General features: G+C 50.1%; 1 protein-coding gene across 4 annotated transcripts in view; it reads left to right on the top strand.

The window, feature by feature from the left end:
- CRYL1 (crystallin lambda 1) overlaps positions 1–24,154 on the top strand; it is a 70,446-nt gene that overhangs the window by 23,835 nt on the left and 22,457 nt on the right. The window lies entirely within an intron of this gene.

Here is a 24,154-nt window from a genome sequence, read left to right as displayed (position 1 = left end):
GTGGTGGAGGGCGCCTGGGTCCTGCTTCCCCGCCCGCGGCGGAGGGCGCGGCCCCGGGGGAGGCTCTTCACGCGTGTTCAGTTGGCTCCTCAGGAAAGCGTGTGCTCGTCTGCGATCCTGCTGGGGGAGGAAGGAAGCGTGGCTTGTGCTGCTCCGGGCACTGGCAGGGACTCCCGGCTGGGCCGGGGGCCGGGGGCCAAGGACAAGGGCGCGAGGGACGGGGGCTGGTCCGTGCAGACTCTGAACTGAGCCGCTGAGGGGCTTTCTCCAGCCTCTTGGCCTCTGAGTCCCAGTCCTGGTCTGGCTGTAGGCGTGACCCGTGACTGGATGGCAGCCACATCACGGGACAGGGACATAAGGCCAGGTCCCCTTGTCTCCAAGGACAAGACTGGGAGCTTTCTTTCCGGGTTCAGTTTCACACATAGTATTTACGTGATGGAAATGAAAGTTTGCAATGACACGTATCGTGTGACCTGTGTGTGGACTTGGGACGTGCCACTGCACGGCTCAACACACTTGTTCAGGCTCCCGGCAGGTGCCTGGCTCCAGGGGCTGCTTCACCAGGGGGACGCTCTGAGTCCCTTTTCTGAGCAGGTCCCTGTCCCTGCTGTCCTCCGGGCTGTGTGCCGGGTGCTCTTCTTAATCCACGTGACCTGTGTCTCTCACAACACTCCGTGGCCCCTTTTCCTGTGTATGAGGGGCAAATTCTCATCGTAGACAAATTGATCTAGGATACTTGGGGACTTCTTTTTACTGAAAGAAGGTCACCGTTACTTCAGGGAATTCTTCAAAGCAGGGGGCAGAGCCTGTGAACTGACCACAAATAGTCCTTCAACCACACACCACCTGCGGCGGGACTTGCCGAGTCCCGAGGGTCACAGCGCAGAAACCTGAGTGTGAGACTCTGTGTGGGAACTGCCTTCTGCCCAAGCCCCGGCGGGTGGAGCAGGGCTCGGAAGGTCTCCTAATGCGCTGCTGAACTGTGGGCGCGTGTAAAAACGGAACCTGAAGTTCTAGAACTTAGTGCAATTTTGAAATCAAACCTTGCCTGGCAAGAAAATCTACTGAGCCGGAAAAGTAAGTTTACTCTGAAAAGCCTGTCTCAAGTATTGACTGGAGGAGCATCAAGGCCCATTATCTGTGACACAGAGGCTTCATCTAATCTCTGGAATTCAAGCCTTGGGACCAGTCATAGGATTATATGCTTTAAATGGACTTTCCTTACCCAACCAGGGCAACAGCTGCAATCCAGAAGTAAAAATCTGCTCATCCATGTAGATGGTGAGAATCTGCATCTGAACGTTACCTTTAAAATTTAGCAAGTGTGAGTCATTTCGATAAGGACTTTCAGACTCAGTAGCTACAGGAGGCAGTGCTCGTACATACGGGTGCCATTTTAAAATCTGTATGTTTTCTTAAAGGATGGAAGCTTGCTGGACCTTGGCCTTGGTCCGCTGAGGCTCAGAATAATCCTGCTGGTGGGAGGGAGCTGGGGTAGGGTTGTTCTGTTTCATATTACTGAGTTTTGAGATTTCTTTATGAATATATTTTGGGAAAAAATCCTTTATCAGATGTGTTCTGCAAATTTTCTCCTGATGTATTTATCTTATTGACAGTGACTTTTGAGAAGCAGTTTTCAATTTTGATGGAGTTCAATTCCAAACGTCTCCTTTGTGGAGTACACTTTTTCTGTTCTGTCTTTGGCACCTTTGCTTAAGCCAAGGCCACAAAGATTTTTCTCCCCTATTTCCTTCCAGAGGCTTCACAGTTTTGTATTTTAAGTCTACAAGCTAAAAGACCGTTCAGTTGTTTTCATATCATTTTGAGAAACTACCATTTCTCCACGGAGTTGCTTCTGAACTTTGGTCAAAAATCAGCTGACTGTGTACTTGGGGGAGTATCCACGGACTCTGTTTGATTCTGCTGGTCTACGGGTCTGTGACACTTTGTTTATAGGAAATCTTGAAACCAGGCAGTGTGATTTCTCAAGTTCTTTTCAAACTTGTTTTGGCTAGTCTAATTCCTTGGTTTTATTTTTTAGAAGTAGCCTGTCAATTCCTTAAAAAAAAAAAAAAGTCCTGCTGAGACTTGTGAGTTTGCAGATCAATGTGGAGGAGAACAGATGCCTTGACAAAACCGAGTTTTCCAGTCCACGAACACTGTGCATCTCTCCATTTATTTAGCCTTTAAAATTCTTCTCTCATATGTTTTGTAGTTTTCAACAGAGGTCACACGTTTCGTTAGGTTTATACATAACTATATCATGATTTAGTGCTATTGCAAATGGTGTTTTCAAAAGTTTTCAACTTCAGGTTGTCCACTGCTAGAACACAGCGATAACAGTTATAGTTAGAAGTGGGTTGTTTAATTTATAAACTGGGGGGGATTTTCCATATCTCTTTCTGATAGTGATTCCTAGTTTAATTCCATTATAGTCCAGAAACGCACTTTATATGATTTCAGTTGTAATTTGCTGAGGCATGTTTTAAAGCCTGGGATATAGTCTATTTTGGTAGATACTCACGTGCAGTTGAAAAACGTTCTGTCCTGCTGCTGCTGAGGGAGTGGACTGTAACCACCACCGAGTCCGGCTGCTTGACGGTTGTATTCAGGTCTCTCTGTCCCAGGGGTGTTCTGTCTTCTTATTCTGCCATCGTTGAGGGAAAGCACTGGAGTCGACGGCTGTAACTGTGGACTCATTTCTCAGTGAATGCAGACCAGGCATACAGCTGAGTCGACGCTTTTATCCCACCTGACAGACTCTGTCTTTTAATTTGCGTGTTTAGTCCATTAAATTTAACGTAACTGTTAGTATGGCTGGATTAATCCACCGTCTTGCTTATTGTTTTCCATTTGTTCCATTTGTTTTTTCTTCTCCCCCACCCTCCTTTTGGCCTGGCTTTTGAATTGAGAATATTTTTCCATTTCGTTTTACTTCCGTGATTGTTTATTATTTATACCTCTTGAAATGTTTTTTGGTGATAACCATAGGGTTTGCGAGCCCTTCTTCAGCGAGGTGCGGTCGGCCCTCAGGCTGCAGGGTCTCACCTCCTGCGCTGTGGTGGTGGCTCACTTCACCCGCCCTGCAGCACCGCATGTGGTGCCGCTGCTTTTCCTTCATGAGCTCAACCGACATTTGGAGCAATTAAAATTAAACTTCGTGTTTTCCCGCCACTCCAGCCTCCTCCGCTTTTTTTTCGTAAACCCAAATTTCTCCTGGGTTTTGAGCTTCTTGGAAGTGTAGTTTCAAGTTCACATTGGAAACGCCTTGGCCGTCATCTTTTCAAGTTGTTCTGGGCCCGTCCTCTCTTCTGGGATCTCGTCACTTGTGCGTTAGAGTGTTCCAGCGTGTTCCACAGCGCTTGGAGGCTCTGTTGTTTTTTTTTCCCCCCGAGTCTTTTTCTCTGTGCTCCTGTTGGGGTACGTCTACTGATCCTGCCTTACTTTTCATCTCTGTAGAGTCTACTAATGAAACTGTGCTAGTAACCTGCTGCTGTGTAACAAATTACGCCAGAACCGAGTCGCTTAAAACAACACGCATGTTTTGCCTTGGGAGTGCCTGGCTCTGTGGTTCTGGCCGTGGGTCTCTCGATGTTTCAGTTCCAACGTTGGCCAGGGCAGTCCTCATCTGAGACTTGATGGGGCTGGAGGTTCATTCTGAAGACGGATCGCTCATCCTCATGGCTGCCAAGTTAACTGGCAGGAAACTCTGGTCCCTCCCCATGTAGACCTCTCCCCAGATCTGCCAGAGTGTCCTGACACGGGAGTTGGCTTCCCCCAGATGAGCGATGTCACAGAGCACATGCTGAAAGCTGCAGTATCTTCTGTGACCTGGCCCAGAAGCCACATTCTGTCATTTTCCAGGCCAGGCCTGTGCGGCCTGTGCAGCCTGGCGGGGGGCCCACACGAGGGCAGGCACACTAGGAGGCAGGGACTCCCGACCGGGGGGCTGTCCTGAGGCTAGCTACCACACTGCTGAAGGCGGTTTTGTCTGTGTCGCTGTCGTTTTCATTTGGCCCTGTCTTGTAGTTTCCATCTCTGCCGAGAGTCGGCATCTGTTTTCTGTGCCATTAGAGGGTGTAACCTGTTGAATCAGTTATTTTAAATTCTCTCCCTGATGGTTCTAGTGTGTGAGTTATCTGCGAGCCTCATTCTGTTGACTGCTTTGTCTCTTGACAAGAGGTGGTTTGCCTTGCTCTTCTGCTTCTCGGAAGTCTTCCCTGGATGCTGACATCGTGTAGGAGAGACTGAGGGTGAGCAGTGTCGTGCCTGCAAGTGGACATGCCCCTTCCTGCTAAACTGCAGGTCTGCGGAAGTGGGTCGGGCGGTCAGGAACGAGCTGCTGCTGTCCCCGCCGCCAGCCGTCCGGGCTTTCCCTGCTCCCCGCCCCCACCCCAGCGGCAGTGGGTCTTTGGTTTGCTACCCCTCACACGGTGGCTTGACTTTTGTTCTCTGAGGGAATCGGGGCTGCTGAGCTTTGTGCCCTTCCCTCACGGGTGCACGTCAGCCCCTCTCGGGGGCCCATGGCGCGGGGCGCAATGAAGAGCCTGCTGGTGGGTGTGAACCGCGCTGCGTCGGCGCCTCCTGGCGGTTTACACCCTCACACCAGCTCACACTCCGCCTTCAGCTGTTGGCTGGCCGTTGGAGCCGCCTTCCTACCTGCTTTCGAGGCACCTGCTGAGTCTCGCTCCTGGGCTCTGCCCCAGGCACCTTGCCTCTAGCCTCCCCTCCGAGGGGCGGGGTGGTCCTTCCTTGGGCTTCAGGCTATTTGGTTGTTCCGTAATCCCAGCTAGCTTCAAGAAAAGTTACGATTTTGTAACTTATCTGGCTTTTTCTTGTTTTTAGGGTGGGAGCAAAGCTCTCTGCTTTTGCGTCCCTATAGTTTCTTCATTATCCTTATTTTTATAAACTGGAACATAATGTTAATATTTAAAATAGGAAAAGCATTTATTCAAACATTTTATTGTTGTCTAGAAATTTCAAAAGTGGTTCACATTTGCTGGAGAAAAAGAAGCATAAAGATTAAATAAAGCAGAAAGTGAACTCCCTTATCCCCGCGGCCCCCAGCCCCTGGGGAGGAGCGCTGTGCGGAGTCTGGGGTGTGCTGATCCTTCTGGAACCCTTGTCGTCGTGCACTACAGACCGCACGTTTAATACGAGGCGTCCTGTCATGACTTGATGCTTTACGACACGTTATGACCGCTTTCTCTGTGTTCTCACGTACAGACCCACCTATTTTCTGTAGGCTGGGAAACCATTTACCTGTGCACTGTTCAAGGATTAGCTAAATAATGTGTTTTCACAGTTGAACATTAATGTTTAGAAATAAAACTTTTATTTAACACATTGAAACAGTCTTTATGGTCTAAAGATTGAGAATGAACATAAAGGCAGTATCCATCGCATTTTATTGGCCTCTGAAGGCGTGTGTGCTAGTAAAGCTTACTCTATTACAGGGTCAGCACATTTTTTCGATGGAAGGCCAGAGACTAAACATTTCAGGCCTTGAGAGCTGCGTCCAGTCTCTCTTGCATATTTACAGCCCTTCAGAAATGGGAAAGTCACTCTTAGCTGCGGGCTGTGGGCTGAACTGAACCTGGGTCGTGGTCTGCCGCCCCTGCCCCGGAGTGCTGGTCGGGCCGCCTCTCCCCACCGCCGGTGTGGACCGGCCCCCCAGGGCAAGGCTCAGCGGTCAGCCTGGCTGGGGGCTGGGGGCTTTCAGTCCTTTCCCGGGGACGTGCCCCCTTACCTTCCCGGTTAGGTTTGCCGCGTCTGTCAGGACCTTGCCTCTTGCCCCCTCTGGTGTCTGTGTGCGGCACTGCAGGATCTCTGGCCCGTCAAAAGGCTGGCTTGAGCCCCTTTGTTCTCAGTGGCCCCCAAGCATCCAAGGTACGCGGGTCCCATCCAGGTGGGACAGCAGCCAGTACCCCTTCGGCAGCCCCCCGGGAGCAGGGACGTGGATGTCTGATGTCCTGCCCGAGGAGGAGCTGTGAGTTGGCCTTCTCTCCTGGTGGCACTGAGCTGCGCCAGCTTTGGGGAAGGACGCCACGGTTCTGACCCACTTCAACGTGCTTGTGCTCAGCTGTGTGCCCGCCTGGTCCTGCCACTTCCTGACCGGCTCCTGGAGCTCTCACAAAGGATTTCTGGGCCGTAGGTTGTTGCTCCATTTTTGTGTCTGTAGAAACAATGTCTGGGAATGCCTCGTCCACCGTCTTGATTATGTCACTCTAAAAGTTTCATAGCAGAAGAGCACAGACCCAGACAGCGGGGCGTCCCGAGCCCAGGACCGCACAGTAGGGTGTCCCGAGCCCAGGTCTGGATGTCAGGACGCCCCGAGCCAGGGCTCTAAGGGGACCCACCCGTCTGTCCATGTCTGTCCCTCGTACTCTCTGCGAGGCTCCTGACCTGGTGGGACTCAGTGACTCTAAATCAAATGCCATTTAGAAAATGAAGATCTTACTGCTGTTATTGTACTTTGGTTTTACAAATGAAACTTGGATGATTATCTGTGTATCATTCTTCCGTATTTTGAGTTACATTTTTAAGGGCACGTTCATCAAAAATGGAATCACGAGGGCTGGGCCCCTTTCTGGCTCCTGGTGCTTGTGCTGAGCGGCCTTGCGAATGGCCGGCACCTTAGTGAGCACAGCCCACCAAGATGGCTGGGCTTTAAACCGCCGGTGTTGCCCTTTCAGATGCTTACTGAATTGGCGAATGAAAACAGACATTCTGTTACCCAAATTTGTCCAAGTCTGTAACAACAAACATGTCACTGTTTCAACATTGATGTTCTCAACTTGGTTCTAAAATTACTGTGAAACTGGTGAAACTGAATGTTTCCTCCTAAACTTGAAAAAAAAAAAATAGAAGCTCGGCTCTGCAGGCCCTTTTAGAAAGACGGGAAGACAGCATTATAACAAAAGCTGGAGGAGACCTGACATAATACTGATTGTATACAATATAAATGTAGATTGAAATCTTTATACATATCTCTCTATAGATAGAAACTTAATTGTCTCTCTGCCTTAGACGTTGCGTGTTGTTAAATTAATGCCCAAAGACAAAATAAGCAAGTGTCTAACATAAGCATTTTTGTTTTATGAAATCTGTTAAATGAGTCTGTAAATACCGAGGGAAGTACTCTTTGATCTTATCGCTCAGTTAGAATCACGGCGAGCCCACTGGAGAGCAGCGCGGGCCTGCATGGCTGACGCCGGGGAACCAGTGAATACTTTCACAATTACATCAGCCTCTGGTTGTTTTCCCTCTTTGCCACTGGTGGTGGGTGGTCATTATTTACGAGAACCTTCGCCACCACACAGCACATGGTATGGTCCTGCCTTTCTAAGAGGTGTTCTGTGAGGCACAGGAGGGAATCTGTCAGGGCATTTAATATTAATGAGAAAGCAGAGACACCTGGGGCGGAAGCCCAGGTGGTGAGCGCCCGTCCGTCCAAGGGACCCAGCGTCCCGCGGCGAGCGCTGGGGGCACAGCCGCGCCTGGTGTCTGCTGTCCCTCCTGCCCTCCGGCTCCCGCTGCTCCCCCCTGGCCCGGGTGCCCTGGGGCTCAGATCTGCTTACTCTGAAGGCCGAGCTGTTACTCTCATTTGAAAGTCAATAGTCAAAGATCTGTTTGGACAAAACCCAAAGGCTTCTTTCACATCAGTGACCGTCACCTTTCAAGGCTGGGCTGTGCTGGGTGGGGCCTGGGGCCCAGGCAGAGCTGTGGTCTGTCCTTCAGGGCGCTGGTCATGAGCACTCTGATCGCAGGTTTGTACCAGGGACATGTCATGGGGGCCTGAGTGGCTGTCCCTGCTGTCTTGGTACCAGTAGCGTGTGCGGAGCGCAGGGCGCGGGTGCAGGCGGGGACCCAGCCAGGCTGGGTGGGTGGCCTTCCTGGACGGCGCACCTGTCACGCTGGCTGAGGACGGCCACACCAGCCTCTCCTGTTTAGCGTCTCTTCCTGCTCCCAATCAGTGTGTCCAGGGCCTTCTCCACTTTCCTGCTTTGTTTGCAAGTTGAACAAGCTACTGCCTGTCTTACCACGTGTGGTGGTGGTGGTGGGACGCCCCCCAAGGGCCCCCCGACTCCGAGCATTGCCAGAGGAGGCCCCTCACACCGAGCGAGCCCCGCGTGCCCAGGGCCTCAGTGTGCGCAGGGGGCCGGACCTGGGCTGTCCGCAGCTGGAGAAGACAGCAGAGCAGGGGTCTGAGTGGGCCTGACCGTGAGGCTGGGTGGGCCCCTCCCCGCGCCTTTGGGATCAGATAAGAGAAGCCCAAGGGCAAGGGGTCGCCTAGCTGCCTGCTTCCCAGGAGCTGGGGGCAGCCCAGGCGGGGGGTGTGTGCGGTGAGAGGCCGGGGTGGGGGGGGGCTCCTCCAGACGTCCTCCTGGGCTGGGGTTTCGGCTGGGGGGGAAGGCAGAGCCTCAGAGCCCCCTCTGGGCACAGCTGACCTGAGCAACGTGGGGCCCAGCACTGGGCGGGGCGGTTGGGGGAGGAGGCTGTGCTTACCCCTGAATCTTCCTCTGTCCTTCCTAAGCTGACCCTTGGAATACGTGGCTCGGCTGTGGAAAAATGTCGCAGTGACAGTCACCTACAGGAGAGGCACTCCATGCGGTCATTATGCACTAGAGCCGCTGCGAGGGCTGCAAGTGTAGAAAGACGTGGAAGCTATCTTACAACCCTGACTGATGCCCGTAGGTGGAGCAGCTCTCAGTAGCTGCAGCGGAGGCCCAAGTGCTGCTCTGGGCAGAGCTCAAGTCCACCTTCTGAGCTTCTCCACGCGCACCCCGAGTCTGCGGTCAACACCCAGCAGGGGACCCCCTTCCTCAGAGATGAAGAGGTGGGAAGTGAGGCCCGTTCCTCACAGCGTCGTGCGGACCACCGGCTCTCCCTGCTGCTCACTCTCAGTTTCCTTGATGTGTTCTGGTGCTTCCCAGGACGGCATTCCCGCAGCGTAACCATAGGTGAGAGTCACTGTTCTAAAAATGAGAATGAAAAGTGAGTTGTCTTGAGTGCTGCTGCCCTCACAGATAACCTGTTTTCTTTTGATCCTTACGGAATTTTATGTGAAATTTTACATGTTCCCACACCCCCACGGTAACCGAGGGTCTTGTTCTCCGTCACATCCCTGCTTCTGTAAGAGACCGTGTCACTGTGGTGGCTGGGGAGGCGGGCTGTGTGGGCCCCGGGCAGGGCCCTGGGGACTGGGCATGGTTCCCTGGCTGTGTGGCCAGTCCTGCGGGGTCACAGGGGCGGTCAGCACAGAGGCCCCCGGTGGGTGCCAAAGGCTGAATCTGGCCACGTATAGTTTAAAAACAAAAGTTTTTTTTTTTTGAATGACTGGTGTTTAAAAGCCAGGATACTTCCAGGCTCAGTGCACATTTCTTTAGAATCGATTATCCAGCCTCCTGGCAACCGTGAGACTTTGTTCCTGTCACTCCCTGTGCTTCCCTAATACTGAGGCCAGGGGGCCGTTGCCTGATACCATGGTTTTTACACTGTTTTTCTTAAAACGGAGAGGGAAGTGAACTACCTCTTGTATCTTGGGAGAACAGAGACCGGACTGGAGATGAGAGACGCGGTGGTGCGTCCAGCCGTTGGCTTGTGGCTCCCCCCTCACGGGGAGCGTGCGGGCCTGACCTCCACATCCCTCCCGAGGAGCCCTGGGAGCCTTCATCCACGTCCAGCCCGAGGAACCTCTGACATCCCGTGCTCTGGTTCGTTGCTTAAGTGACTGTTGGCTTCTCGAATGTTCAGAGGTGCGTGGAGGGAGCTCAGGTGACGGGCCCGGGACCACGCGGCAGGTTGGGGGCAGTGCGTGCGGGTTTCTGTGATGCCCAGGTTAGCTTTCGGCTTAACTGCAAGCTGTTTCCTGCCATGAAACTGTGTTTATCTGGCCTCTAGGACCTTCCTGGTGTGTTTAGAGAATAGCTGTAGTGTTTAGAAGTCTGATGTCCCTTAAGCTGTAGATAATGTCCAGCCTTAAAATGCTCATCAAGGACATGCTGAATAAACTGCTCCTCCGCATAAACCACCTAAAAATGAGAGCAAACCGACTGTGAAGCAAGCACGGAAACCTTCTCCGCTGACTGAAGGGCCCCCATTGAGGGATGGACAGTCAGAAGCACTGTGTGAGCTGCTCTGACAATGAGAGACTTTCTGTCAGGGCTGTGGTGAAGGTGGCCGTGCAGGACGTTTCTGTCCCAAAGAAGGGTTTTTATGTCCTTGAAAGCTGTGACGTCTTCCCTGAGCAAGAGCGGGAATCTAAGGCATCTACGCTCAATTAAAACTCGCAACACAGCGAATGGAAGGTGGCAGGCGGGGGGGCGGGGGACAGTCACGGAAGGAAGGACATGTTTTCAAAAGGCTGATGTGTAAAGAACTGCAGCCAATCAGAGAGACGAGAAGAAAGCCTGCGTTAAGTGGTCCCACGCTGTGAACTGCCGAGTCACTCACAAGTACGTACAAAAGCAAAAAATGTATGAAGACCTGTCTTTTTTCCCACCAAGCTGGGAAGTCGGAGGCTGACAGAGCAGTGCAGTGAGGGGCGCCCACTCTGGGTGGTCTGGGGGGCGAGTGGGGAGGCCCTGCAGCCGCTGTAACACACACCACACACTTGGTGACCTTCCCGTAACTGGGGGCCAGAGGCCGGAGGTCACGGTGTCACGGGGACGTGCTCCCTTGGAGGGCGTCGGGGAGTGTCCTCCCCCAGGTCCGTCTCCTGGTGGCGGCTGTCCCTCTGTCACCATGTGGCTTCTCCCCTGTGCCTCCCGTGTCCCTGTGCCCACACCCCGCTCTCCTGCCCTTCATGGAGACCCCAGGCCCTGGGCTGGGGCCCACTCCACTCCGGCGTGGCCTCGTCTTAACTCGATTACGTTTGCAGCAAAGCAGCTGCCAACTGTTTTTCTTAAGCTTTTTTATATTTCAGCTCAAGTTAGGCAACTTTGGCTGTATTTCTGGTTACAAAGTTTGTCTGAATGTGCGGTTCCTACAAGTATAGAAAAACCACCCCACGTCTCTGGCTTCAGCAAGGAATGGATTCGGTAGCCTCCTCCGGGAAGTGGTCCAGACTTGTGTGAGCTGGCCAGCCCGAGGCTCCGTCCAGCCTCCTCTGCACAGAGCTGGGCGGGTGAAACCATGCTCTCGCCCCGCAAACGCGGCCAAGAGTGAAACAAGCACTCAGCGATGACTTCACATGCAGGCTGCAGGACAGCTTCCGTGCGCGTAATGGCCTCCCAGCCCGCGGAGCTGCCAAGGAAACGCTCCCACTGGCAAGTCGACGGACGCATCACCGCCCCCGAGGGGGCTGGCGGGGCTCCAGAACCCTCCTCAGGTGGTGCCCAGACCCGCCACGGTTTGCTTAGTTGCTGCTTCCAGGCTCCCACCGTGGGAGAGCCGAGGGGCTCACCTACTCAGGGAGCGCCATCCACATCCCGACTCCAGACGTGTCTTCACCTGACCTCCCACCTAGGCCCCCGCGTTCCGTGGTGGCCCTGCTTCTCAGGCCAGTTCTGTTTGCTGCTGCTTCAGACTCTCTGAGTGGCCACGCTATCAGCACTGCCCCCCACCCCGATCCAGACCCGCAGTCACGTCCTTGGGCACAGGCTGTGGTCTCTGCTCCCTGCTCTCCCCGCCGCCCCCCGAGCTCATGGAAGGTCTGTGAACACTCCTGTGCTTCGGGGGGGCCTCCCTGAGGCTCCCCGCCTGCTCCAGCGAGGCTTCGCCCCGCTGCCGCCACACTCACGGGGTCCTGCCTTGGGTGGACCAGGCTGCACTGTGGGAGTCGGTTTATCTGGTTTTCTCTACCCGAAAATGAGCTGCTTGAGGGCAGGACCGTGTCCGCCTGGCGCTCCGGCCGGACATCTAAAGGAAGATGGTACCCGCGACACCACGTTATTAGTAAGGACTAGAAATAGGCCCCCATTAAACACGAGCTGGGGCATATACGTCATGTTCTAGAAGGCAGGAGGGTCCTGATGCTGACCTAGCGGGTGGCCTTACAGAGTGGGAGGCGCACGCGGGGCACCTGGGGAGCCAAGTCCCTGTGGGGCGAGACGGGCTGTGCAGGAAACGCAGAGGCAGGCATCAGCCGGAGCCACGCCCGTGGCGCCCAGGTCACGGAAAGTCCGTAGCCCGCCCGGAGAAGGCAGGCAGCCCAGCAGGGAGACGGGCAGCGCACAGAGGCCACCGGGCCACCAGCAGCAGGTGGACGACGGCGCACCGTGTTCCGTTCAGGCAGGCGCAACTTGAATGGTGGCTGGTGGCTGCCCGCGGGGGACCCTGCAGCCGGGCCGGGGGGGCCCGGGGGCTGTGAGGACTCGCACACCCGGCACATGCGTGTTCATGCCATGAAGTCACTCGCTGCACACTGATGTGTACACACACACCCATAAGTTACTCTTCAACAGGCTATTTAACTACTGACTCTGAGGAAAGAAACAGCACAGCCTGTCACCTCTGCCAAGACGAAGAGGTGGCACCAGGGCCACTGCCCACCAGCCCCTGGGCACCACCTAGGGAAGCCTGAGCCCCTAAATCTGCCCTGAGGGAGCTTTGCCACAGCCTGGCCAGTGAGGACAGAGGAGGAAGCTGCCCAGCGTCTGCGGACAGAGTGGGAAGGGTTCTTCAAGGTGCTTGTGAGATACTGAGAAAAATCACGTGTGTGCACGTTCGTAGAAACTAGGGGAAAAAACCTAACTAAACTGCTTTCACAGTGAAGCTTGTATTAGGAGGGGAAAGGCAGGTGGACCTCTACTTCCTACTTCTGATTTGGTTGCAGTGTCTGTTTCTTTAATGTATTTTTTAAAATGGAGAGACCGAACACATTTTTAAACTGGTTTTGGAGAGACGTGCACTGCGGTTTCTCGCTGTAGCTGCTGGCAGATGGATGCTGGCGGCCACTTGGGCACCAGGTGTCCACTGGGCCCCGAGCTGCCCGCCCCTGTGGCCCCGGGGCGCTGAGACATGCTGGCTGGCACTGAAATAGTGTACAGCTCCCACTGGATTTCAAAGACTATGGAAAAAAGAAAGAAATGTAAAATATCTCAGTTTTCAGCGCCAGTTACACGCTGACATTCGGGTATGGCGAGTTACACAAAGTACACCGGTAAGACTAAGTTCACCCGTTGCTTGTACTTCCTTAATGTGGCTACTAGGAGCCTGAGAACTGTGTACGTAACTCACGCGTTTCTAGACGCGTGGGCTGGAGGGTGAGGAGGCCTCCTGGCCTCCTGAGCTGGGCCAGTCGGCTGTGGTCCCAGCTGCCCCCTCTGCCCAGGGCAGTGCCCTGTGGTCCTGCCGGCACCCTGGTTTTCAAACCTCTGGGGATATATTTGAGTGAACTGTCCATGAATGTGCCGTGTGACATCACAGATTAATTTGGATTCTCTTCAGAATTGGCAACTGATTCCATGATGATGCCGGCTAATTGGCTGTTTGTTCAGAGCAAGAATCGAAACTCAAATCCTGCAGGGGTCCAGCTGGTGACAGGAAGAGTGACTCGGTTAGGTGGGCAGCAGTGAACTGACATCCCTTCCAACAGGGACAGGTGGCATTCAGGCCCAGGAAGGACACCTAGGATTGGCAGAACCTTCTGATTTTTCACATTAACCAAGCAAGTGAGAAACTGGAGTTTTTATTTCTGATTTTTAAATCTTGGCTCAAATTTTCTTAATCACGTTGTGATCGTGTGTGATCTCTGGTTACAATCTGGTTAAACAGTAACTCTGACTGACGTCACAGTTCCCTTTGAGAACCTCATGGGTACGTTCTTGTTGCCCACTTCTCTTCTACTTCCTTCAGAGACGTTTCTCCGGGGCTGGGGGACGTGTATGCAACGCTGCTGTTTTCACACTGACTTATACAAAGTGTTAGTGTTTTATATCTGGTCTTTATTACAAAAACACATTTTTTAAAATTTTTAAATTAATCTTTTTTGGAGGGGAGGTTATTAGGTTTATTCATCTGTTTTGGAAGTGCTGGGGCTTGAACCCAGGACCTCATGCATGCCAGGTATGCACTCCACCACTAAGCTATACCGTCCCCGACAAAAACGCATTTTAGGTAGGAGGAGGAGGTCTAAGAAAGACTTTTTTCTCCTTAACATAGATGTAAAAATCCTTAACAGAATATCAGCAAATCAAATCCAAAAAATATAGAAAAAATTATACACCATGACCAAGTGGGACTTACCCAGGTATGCAAGGCTGGTTCAAGACCTGAAAATAAACTGGGGTCATCTGTTACAGTGCACTGCTGCTGTCTTTGCTTTGGACATTCGCTTACATTTTGGGCAACTGAAAACAGCTCATTTGTTTTATGCCCGTTTGTCCCATGCCCAGTGCTCTTCATTTCTTGGTGCAGATACAGTTTGCTGTCTGGTTACTTTTTTCCTTCTGTTTACAGACTTTCCTTTAAAATTTGTTCCTGTTCATAGATTAATGAGGTTGGTTGGGAATGACTCTCTAAGTTGCTATTTTTCTCAGAAGTTTTTCTTTATTCTTGAGAGATCTTTTTATTGGCTATGGAATTCTGAGTTGACAGGCTCTTCTCCTTCGGCGTTTAAAATGTCACTCCATCACTTTTCATCTTCTGCGACCTCTGACAAGAAGTCCTGCAGTTCTCACTTTTGCTCTTGTATATACGATGTGACTCTTCTCTGACTGCCTTCAGTGTTTCTCTGTCCTCCATATTCAGCAATTTGAATATAATATATCTAGATGTGTGTGGATTTAGGGGTAAAGAGGGGTATTTATCTTGCATTATATTCTCTGAGCTTCTCGCCTATGTGATTTAATGACTTTCATTTGCTCTGGAATATTCCCAGCCATTATTTCTTTAAGTTTTTCTTCTGCTCCATTCCCCGTCTCTAGCAGTTTGGGGATCTCAATTACACACCTGTGAGGTCATCTGGCATTTTTCCTACAGGTCCTGGATGCTCTATATGCTCTGCTTAGTCTTTTCTGCTCTCTGTTCTTCATTCTGGATAATTTCCACCGACTAATCCTTAAGTTAACTGATTCTTTCCCAACTGTGTTGAGTCTTCTGATGCCAAGGGCATTCTTCACTTTTGTTCCTTCATTTTTTATTTTTAGCAATCCCTTTGATACTCTCTTATAGCTCCTATTTCTCTGCTGAAATTACGCATATGATGTCCACATTCTTCATTAGAGCCCTTTATGTATTAGTCACAGTTACTGTAAACTCAGTGTCAGGTCGTGCTACCACCTGAGCGTGGTCCTGACGATCACTCTGTCTCCTGGGTGTGTGCTTTTTCGTATGCCTCAATTCTTTGTTTCTGAAAGCCAGACGTCTTGAGTAGGACAGCAGATTTAGGCCTGGGATTTGGCACGCCTTTCCTTCTGAGAGGCTTTTATTGTGGGGATTTGAGTTAATCTAGTTAGGAGTTGGGCAAGCTTTAAGGTTTGCACATTGCTAGGGTCACCCTCGGTGCATACAGGTTTCAGATTCCTTTAGCAATACCTTGTGTGTAAGATGCGGACTGGCTGGCCAGAGGGTTTCCCCCGATATCTTCTCCACCCTCAGCCTTCAGTCTCCCTTTGCACTGCCCTCACGTTCCTGGCTCTGTCCCTTCCCAGAAGTGTTCTTCTGTTACTGGTTACTTAATACTTGCTGGCCTGGTGAAGGGTCTTTCCTTGGGGTTCTGACTAAGCTTTAGTCTCAGGCAGGTACTGTGTCCCTGGGCCTCGGGATGTGGCCTCCCCAGTGCTCCCGGCTCTCCCGGTGGGGGTGTTGGGTGTACAGTGGGGCTAGCATCCATTCCTGTTCCTCCCCCAGTTCCCTTCCCCTGCCTACAATGGGTTTTCGGTAATGGAAGGTTTTTGTGCTTTTGCCTCCAATCACATATTGAATGAGTCAGATGTTGAATCACAATTGTTCCTTAGGTTTTTCTTGTTGACATCTGAACCTTGAGAACTTGATGTCTGAGAGTAGCCCTAAGTTCTGGAAAATTAGTGGGCCTCACCATGTCCCTGTGGGACTGTGTAAGCCCTTGTGCGCTGGGAGTAATACTGCCAATCTGTTCTCAGCACCAAAAGCTATTGTAACATGAACAGAAAAATTCAGTTGCAGGTTAAATCGTTTTGGCATAAATGTAGACGTAAAAAAAATGACTGCTAAAAATTTAAAAACTAAATTGTAAAATAGTTTTGCCAGAAGAGGAGGACTTCCTTCTTTTTAGTTCTTAGTAAGCACTATTTTAATATTTAATAGTAACACAGGAGTACCATGGAATTTTCCTGACACTGTTGTTGGATTAAACAATGGGCAGATGTGGTTTTCTTATGTTATTTTCTGTCTTTTCCATTCCTTTGTCTCTCAGTGCGTTAGTCTGGATATTTGATCCTAATGTATCTTCCAAATTTTTATTTACTTGCCTAAGTCTCATCTGCTTTTAAATCTTTTAAAGTTTTTAACTATATTGTTCAGTTGTTGAATTTCCATTTGATTATTTTTATATTTCTAGTTACATGCTAAAATTATTTAATATCTTTTAGTTCCTCAAACATTAATTTTAGCTGTTTCCAACTTCATGTTTGCTAACACCACAATCTGGCTGTCCTGTGGGTCTGTTTCTCAAGTCTTTCTCTCTCCTGGCTTCTATTCCAGGCTCCTCTACCTACTCTGTTTAGTCTGAGTGTGAGACACTGTTAGGAAAAGCTAAGGCTCTGGTTGACGCTCTCTTCCTCCAGAGAAGCTCCCCGGGGAGGAAGCCAGGCTGGGGCATGTGCCCCTGACCAACTGTGGATGGAGGTGAGCTGAGGCTTGCGAAGACTGGTCACCGTCACTCCTAGGGGACAGCCCCTGAGGGTCCGAACTGCAAGCCCTGGCAGTTACTGGCCTTGAGTGCCGACCTTCCCTGGTGGCTCTGAGTCTGCCAGAAGCTCGCTCATCATTTCAGGCATTTCGTCTGTGATTCTGAAAAAGGTGTTGTCCTGAGGATGAGAGTGGAGTCAAACATTAGGCCTGTTATCTCTGGCTGCCCTTCGACCTGCTACTCCTCACTGCTTTGGTTGCCTTCTCGTAACTTCAAACTGATTTTTAAAATAATGTATTTTCAGCTTTTTCAGGTGTTCTCAGCAGGAGGGCTTGTCCAAACAATCTAGTTTACCGTGGCCAAACGGAACGCTGTGTACAAGTGGGTGTTTGTCTGTCCCCTCCTGTGCAGTGCTGGGCCCTGGGGCGTGGTGGTGAGTGAGACCTTCTGGAGACCAAACAGGGACATTTTACTGTTCCTTCTGTTTTGTGTTTTCTCCCAGTAATTCCACTTAAGAGCAGCTCGTGCTGCTACATTAGTATTGTGACTTTGACCAGAGCCCACTGTGAGTGTGTCTGTCCTAAGCTAAGTGGACGGCGTGCCTGCTGGAGCAGGGCTGTCCTGTCACTCTGCCTGCTTTTGTTACGTTGCCTGCTCTGTCATGGCCACACACATCTGCGTTGGTCCCCCAGCACTCGTGCTTCTTGGAAAGTAGGACTGTGTCTTGTTCTGCATCCTGGCGAAGTTCCGTGCGTAGACTGGTTCCTCTGCAGACTTGGGTCCGAATGCACAGGTTAACGCTCGTGTCTTCTGCCTTGTCAGTCCATTTCAGACTCCCGTCTTCCCAGAGTTCCCTCAGCGGATCTGCTTCCTCAAGATTCCAAAATCCTCTAGACCAGAACACAAACACAGGTACCCAGAGAGGCTGCGCTGGGACAGGGCACAGTGTTTTGCTTTACACCGTGAATCTGCACCGGATGCAGGTGCAGATTTTCTTCTATTAGAAAACCCCAGAGGCGGTGCTCACAGTGGAGATCCTCCTGCGGGAGCAGCAGCATGCCTAGCAGCTGGGCGCACGGGAGGCGTCGGCAGCTGCAGGGGTCCTGCTCTCGAGGCGGCCACAGCAGCCGGAGCAGGGAAGTCAGCCTGCCCCAAGCCTCAGGCCCTGCAGACAAACACCTGGACTTCAACGCAGCGTCAGTTCAAGTCGGGAAAATGCTTAGGGAGAGGAGAGACTTCCGGTCCGTAGGCGGGAGTCTGAACATTTAGGTCCAGGAATGGCTAGGATTGTCCCTGGGCTGCCTGAGGGCAGCAGATGTCCTGTATCAGTTCTTCAGCCAGCTTTAGACGTCACTCTAGAGCAACGTGAGGACAGACGAGAGTGAGTACCTGCCACTGCGGGTGTTGTAAGTTGACTGCTACGTCACAGAACGTGTCATCCATTCACTCAACAAAGGGGCACCGAGGGCCTCCTCTGGGTCAGGTACTGTTCTCGAGCCAGGCGGGGGGCAGTAACAAAAACAGCCATTCCTGCTCCCATGCACTCCTCTCGTAGGCCTGTTTCCAAGTACTGATGTTTGTTTAAATACAACCATTTTTTAAATGTCAATTCAAAAGACGGACAGTGTTCTCTTAATACTTTTATTCTCTCCTGCATTTCCTAAGACGACCTTTCTGAGCATAGGACTATAAAATGTCCCCAGTCCTGGAGTTTGCACCATGTTTACTTGTGCCCAGATGTGGTCAGATGGCTTCTGGGGGAAATGGCTTTATGACATCTCTAAACATGTGGCAGGTATTTAGTAAAAAACTGTTGTTAGACGACATTGCTGATGATAAGTCTGTTTTATCACATAAACCTGAAGTTTTAGAAACATTCTGCAAAACGGTGAGATGGTAGGGAAAACCTAGAGATTTTGCAGGCAGGGGACTGTAATTATGATGTTGCTTTTCTGGAGGTCATTTGACTGGCAGCGCAGTCAAGGCTGTTTCTACACCAGCTAGCACTAGACGAGGGGCCAGGCGAGGTCAATCTGAAGCCTCCAAATGAAGACGGTCAGAGGAGACACAAATGTGGGTCGAGTTCACAGCAGGTGTTTTAAGCCACGGGCCTGGTCAGGATTTCCTGGGTGAAGAGAGGGCTGCTGCTCCGTGACTGGGCAGGAGAGGCCTCTCCAGAGGTTTGTCACTGTCACCGGACTTTCCGGGACTGATTTGAATATTGATTTCTGGTCTTATCTCTATTAGAGTTTTTCTATTTTCTTTAGATTTATTCCCTTCTAGGTCTGATTTCTTAATCAGGATGTTTGGCTTGTTAATATTTTAGGGTTTTCTTAAAAAACCTTTCAAGAGTAAATTTCTAAGACCTGTCATAGTCGCACTCATACTGAGGTGCAGCATTTCAGCACTGCTCAGTCTTCAGGATCTTTTCACTTCCATTAGGATTTCACTTTGACCCATGAACTATTTGGAAGTTAATTTTCAATCTTCCAAGTGTACTGGGTAATTCTGGGTTTGTGATTTCTGTCCTGAATGCGCTGTTGCTAGGCAGAGTGCTTATGTAAAACGAGTCCTCTGGGCCAGTAAACCCTGCGCTGCAGCTGATGCATCGGCAGGGCTGGGGAGTGTTCCGTGTTTGGAAAGGGTGTGTTTCCAGCAGTGGAGGCCAGGCTCTCTCTCAGTCGGCTCCAGCAGATCAAGCTTGTTCCTTGTGGTGCTTCCATGCTTCCTGAAGTTCTGAACGTTTTTTCACAGTAATTGAGAGAGGGGTGTGGAAACGGCCCAGCAGGTTTGTCTGACTCTCCTTGATGACCTGTCAGTTCTTGCCTTTCCATACGGCATTCTGGGTCCTTCCCTTGGCTCTGTCTTGCATGCAGTTCATTAATTTTCTCTTCAGCTGCATTTATCCTACTGCTTAACTGACTGGGTAACTTTAATTCCAGTTTCTAGATATTCTAGTCTATGTTTTTCCAAGTTGTCCTGGTCTTTCTGGGTCTGATTCCTTATCCTGTTAATCAGTTGAAACATGATTATTTTACTAGATTCTGCTATTTTGCAGGCATGTGCGGCTCTGGTCTTTGTCTGTCCAGACGGGTCTCAGATGTTTGTGATTTGGGTGGTGAGTTCTCTTCAGTGGGGCTCTTCACTTGTGAATCCAAGGAGAGGTGAGGCCTCTTCAGCAGGTATCCTTCCGGAGTTTTCTCGAGTGTGTGTCTCCTGGTGTTATCACCACCGTGGGAGCTATTTTTAATGTAACTTTCTCAGTCTGTGAATGTCCAGACCACATGTGTAGTGTAATTTTGAACCCCAGACCTGGTGAAAGCCAGGCCCATGAATATGAATTCAGTGCATTAGTTTATTTCTTCCTCCACCGGGTAACCTTCCCCACTGGAGCCCAGATCAGACAGGCCTCCCTGTCTTGTCCCTCAGCACACGGGCTGTTTTTTGGCGTAAACCAGTCTACCGGTTCACTGAAAATACAGCTTTCTGATGGGCCCTGGATCCCACAGCCTCTGGCTCAGCCCCTCCTGAGTTCCCCCGCGTGCCTTCCCCGCCCCGACAGGCACAGGTCACTCCAGGGCTGGCTGCTCGGTCTGCGGCTCCCTCATTCACTCTGCCTGTGCTTTACCGCACACTCCCGAGAGCTCAGCTGCCCACTGAGAGGCCGGCTTGTCTGCAGGGAGTAACGCAGCTGCAGAGGGGGGACTTCAGGTCTCACATCACATGACTGGAACCAGGCATCTTCATCAGTTTATGGGCAGAATTTTTAATAGCATACATACTCTCTTTAACTTTCAAAAAATTTAGCATAAATTTGCCTATCCACCTTTGTCTTCAGGGTTATAAACATTTTCTGTTTTTAACAGTTCTTGTGGTACCAACTGGAGAAATCTGATGAGGGCCTATTTTAATTAAATTCTATTGTCAGCCACAGGTCAGTTTTCAGGAAACAAACACACAGACAAACCAATAAACAAACAAAAGCAGATATACATTTATACGAACTATCTTTCTAAACGCATCTGCTGGCCTTTCTGAATGGGAGGTAAACACAAGGGCTGCTGCGGAGCAGAGCCAGGCCAAGCGCCTGAGTCCCATGTGGCCTGGGACTGCAGGTTATGGGAGCAAGTGAGCCCACCATCTCCTCCCCAGCGCTTCCGGTGTGGGAGGGGAAGACGCACATTTAAGGACCAGGGTGACAGGATGTGGCTCTAGTACAGTGTTTGGCAAGAAGCAGACCAGCTGGTGGCTTTGAATGTTTAGTAGGACAGGAAGGGCAACCGTCACTACCCCGGTGATTTGGGTATGACCCCAGGAGCGTATCCTCATATCATTTAGAAATGCTGTAAAACTAAATGCTAACTGTAGGCTTAAGTGGAGTATTTTAAATTTTATTGCTTTTTCGTGTCAAGCATTTTAAGTCAATTCTAAATAATTTCATAAAAGATACAAAAAAATTGCTGGAATGAGGGTGGGAACGACACATCCTCAGGACAGCAGCTGACGCCTGTGCCCCTGCTTCTCACCCCTGTGGTCACCTGAGGAAGGGCTGCTATTCAAGCAAACAGCAGTAACCCTGGCAACTCTGACATCTGCACCCCAGGGAGTCACATTCCACAGTGCGGTCTGCACTGGCTTTTACTTGGGAAGGTCTCTCTTGATTGCGTATAATAGGTTCTAGATTACTGCAGAACTCTGCTTAGGATTTATAATATGCTTAAAAAAATCTTTTTGATTTTTAAGGAAAAATATGGGCCTCTGGTTAGGGCATAGTGTACTGTACTTATTGTCTGCGATATTCGTTTCTTATTAACACGTGCCCTATTTCTTCTAAAGCAAGGTTTGTCTTTTTTTTTGTAATTATGATGTCCATCTTTTGAAGTTTAGTCATAGCAGTCTGTTGATGTCATAGATTTTAAAAATTATGTTCTCGGAAGAAACAGTGAAAAGAAGTTGGTGGTGATGATCAAACAGGTTGAGACAAGAGACTTAATTAGTGCTGAGACAGAACTTACAATGTAGGTCACGTTCATCTTCAAGCTGAGAATGAATTCCTTTCTGCCGTGACTGCAATAGGATTTTAGCTCAAATTTCTTTTCTTGTCATGTCTTCCTGCTAAAACTGGTTAACTGAACTTCTCTGCACGTAAAATACCTTAAGTACCAAAGGCGTCATCTTTTTTTTTTTTTCACTGAGGTGTAGTCAGTTTACAATGTTGTGTCCATTTCTGGTGTACAGCACAATAGATCGTACATATACACACATATATTCCTTTTCATATTCTTTTTCATAATAGGTCACTACAAGAGATTGAATACAGTTCCCTGTGCTATGCAGTAGAACCTTGTTGTTTATCTATTTTATATATAGGAGTTAGTATCTGCGGATCTAGAACTCCCAATTTATCCCCCCACAACCACAAGTTTGTTTTTTATGTCTATGAGTCTGTTTCTGTTTTGTAAATAAGTTCATTTGTCTTTTTTTTTTTTTTTAGATTCCACATATGAGTGATATCATATGGTATTTTTTTTTCTCTTTCTGGCTTACTTAAGTACCTAAATCTTCTAATTTAGTTTTTCTTTCTTTCTGGAAAACACACTGAAGATCACATCCAGATATTTGGCATTAGCAAATACAGATTTTCTAGCAACAGGACACCTACTTAAAATGCCTGAACTGATTTTCAAAAATCAACGAAATTTCATTTTCCCCATGAAAATATTTGTCTTGGAAAATGCGCGCTGTTGCCCAGCAAGTGGGTAAACTTCAGAAGGCACCCCTGGCCGGGGCTTCCTCTGGCGGCGAGTCACCCTGCACACTGACTCGCGCTCATACGGCTTTTCCAGAGCAGTCCCGCTGGGTCGAGTGCTGTCGCTGGTAACTTTCACTGATGATAAACACTAAAGGATATACGTGATTTACTTTTTAAAATATAAGTAAATGAGAGTGAAAAATTAGGCCTCTAATACCGTCATTCAGTTTCTCCGTCTCAAGAGTGGAAGGGGAAAGAGGTGTCAGATGTAACCCCTGCTTTGTGTGACGCTGCTCTGATGACTGAGCGCCTCCTTTGACGTGCCATCAGGAGCTGTGACATTTGGGAAGTACTCGGTGCTTTCCTTGTCCCCAGAGCTCTGTTCTGCTGCTCAGAATCCGAGCCAGTGGTTGCGCACGAGCTTACCGCTTCTTATGGGCTGCACCTCTTCCACCTCCAGACAAACAGCCGTTGCTTTGAAAATGCTGCCAGAGTTTAATTAAGCAAAGTCAAGCTAATTACCTTCAGCCGTGAGAGCGTTTTCGCTAAACCTTCACAGCTGGTGGCCTTCCTGAGCCAGGCCGTGGAATGACAGGATGAGCCCGGGGGTTCTCACCTGGGGGTACCACTGCAGCCCAGACAGAGCAAGGTGTCTGTCTCCCTGCGTGTCTCCTCGCTGCCTCCACAGGCAGGGTGGCCGCAGCCTCTCCCACCTCCGTGATCCATGCACGGGTGTCCGTCCCAAGTAACAGTCTGTGGACCCCCTTTCTCAGACAAGCATGAACAGCGGGGAGATGGACTCAAGGCCTGACATGGACAGAGGCGTTGCAACCCTGGCCCAGCACACAGAACACAACCGGGTCACTATTAACAACAGTAGAACTTTAAGCAAATTCACCGTTAAAACCCTTACATAATTGTAGCAGGTTTGGGTTTCCTCAGGTTCGAGTGTTCTTGCCTCTTTGATAATCAAACAATCTGAAGAAAGGCGTAGAATTTCAGGGGAGAATCTGCGGGACAGGCTCACAATGAGGCTATTCACAGGGCTCCTTTATTGGCTTCCACAGTATCTGCACCGTGCGTAGTCTCTGGCTTTGCTACAAGGCTCCATTTAAACTTAACCCATCTTGCAGACTTAACTGATCCAGGAACCACTCAATACAACCAGCCAGCTACTGTAGCTTTTCCCCTTTGATAAGGGGTTTAACACAATGAGCTTCACAGTTCTTAAATGACTCCATTTTTTCCCCGTCTTTGAGAGGTGGTGCTTATGTGACCTTTTGTTCTGAGTAAAATTTCACATGGTTTGATTACATTTTTTAAAAGTACAAACTCAATATTGACTCCTCACCCTCAGAGGAAAACTTAAAATCTCGTAGATGGTATAGAAATGGAACTCATGTCACAATGTTTACACAGCTGATTTCACCACATTAGATACTAACTTAGGTGTTAAACTTGCAGACACTACTTTTGAGGGTAACCCTGGTGGCCCTGCTGGTGGCAGTGCTTCTGCACTGCACCTCGACTTGGTGCCCTTCTGGTTACCTGCTGGTGCTTGTGCCACTTCTACTACAAGAGCTGGTAACAACCCAGGCCGCACTCCGCCAGGGTCCGGCGGGGAAGCG

The sequence above is a fragment of the Camelus bactrianus genome, chromosome 14 (genome assembly GCF_048773025.1).
Source record: "Camelus bactrianus isolate YW-2024 breed Bactrian camel chromosome 14, ASM4877302v1, whole genome shotgun sequence".
Classification (NCBI taxonomy): Eukaryota; Metazoa; Chordata; class Mammalia; order Artiodactyla; family Camelidae; genus Camelus; species Camelus bactrianus.
Note: the sequence above shows the minus strand (reverse complement) of the source record. Positions and strands in the feature narration are given on the sequence as shown.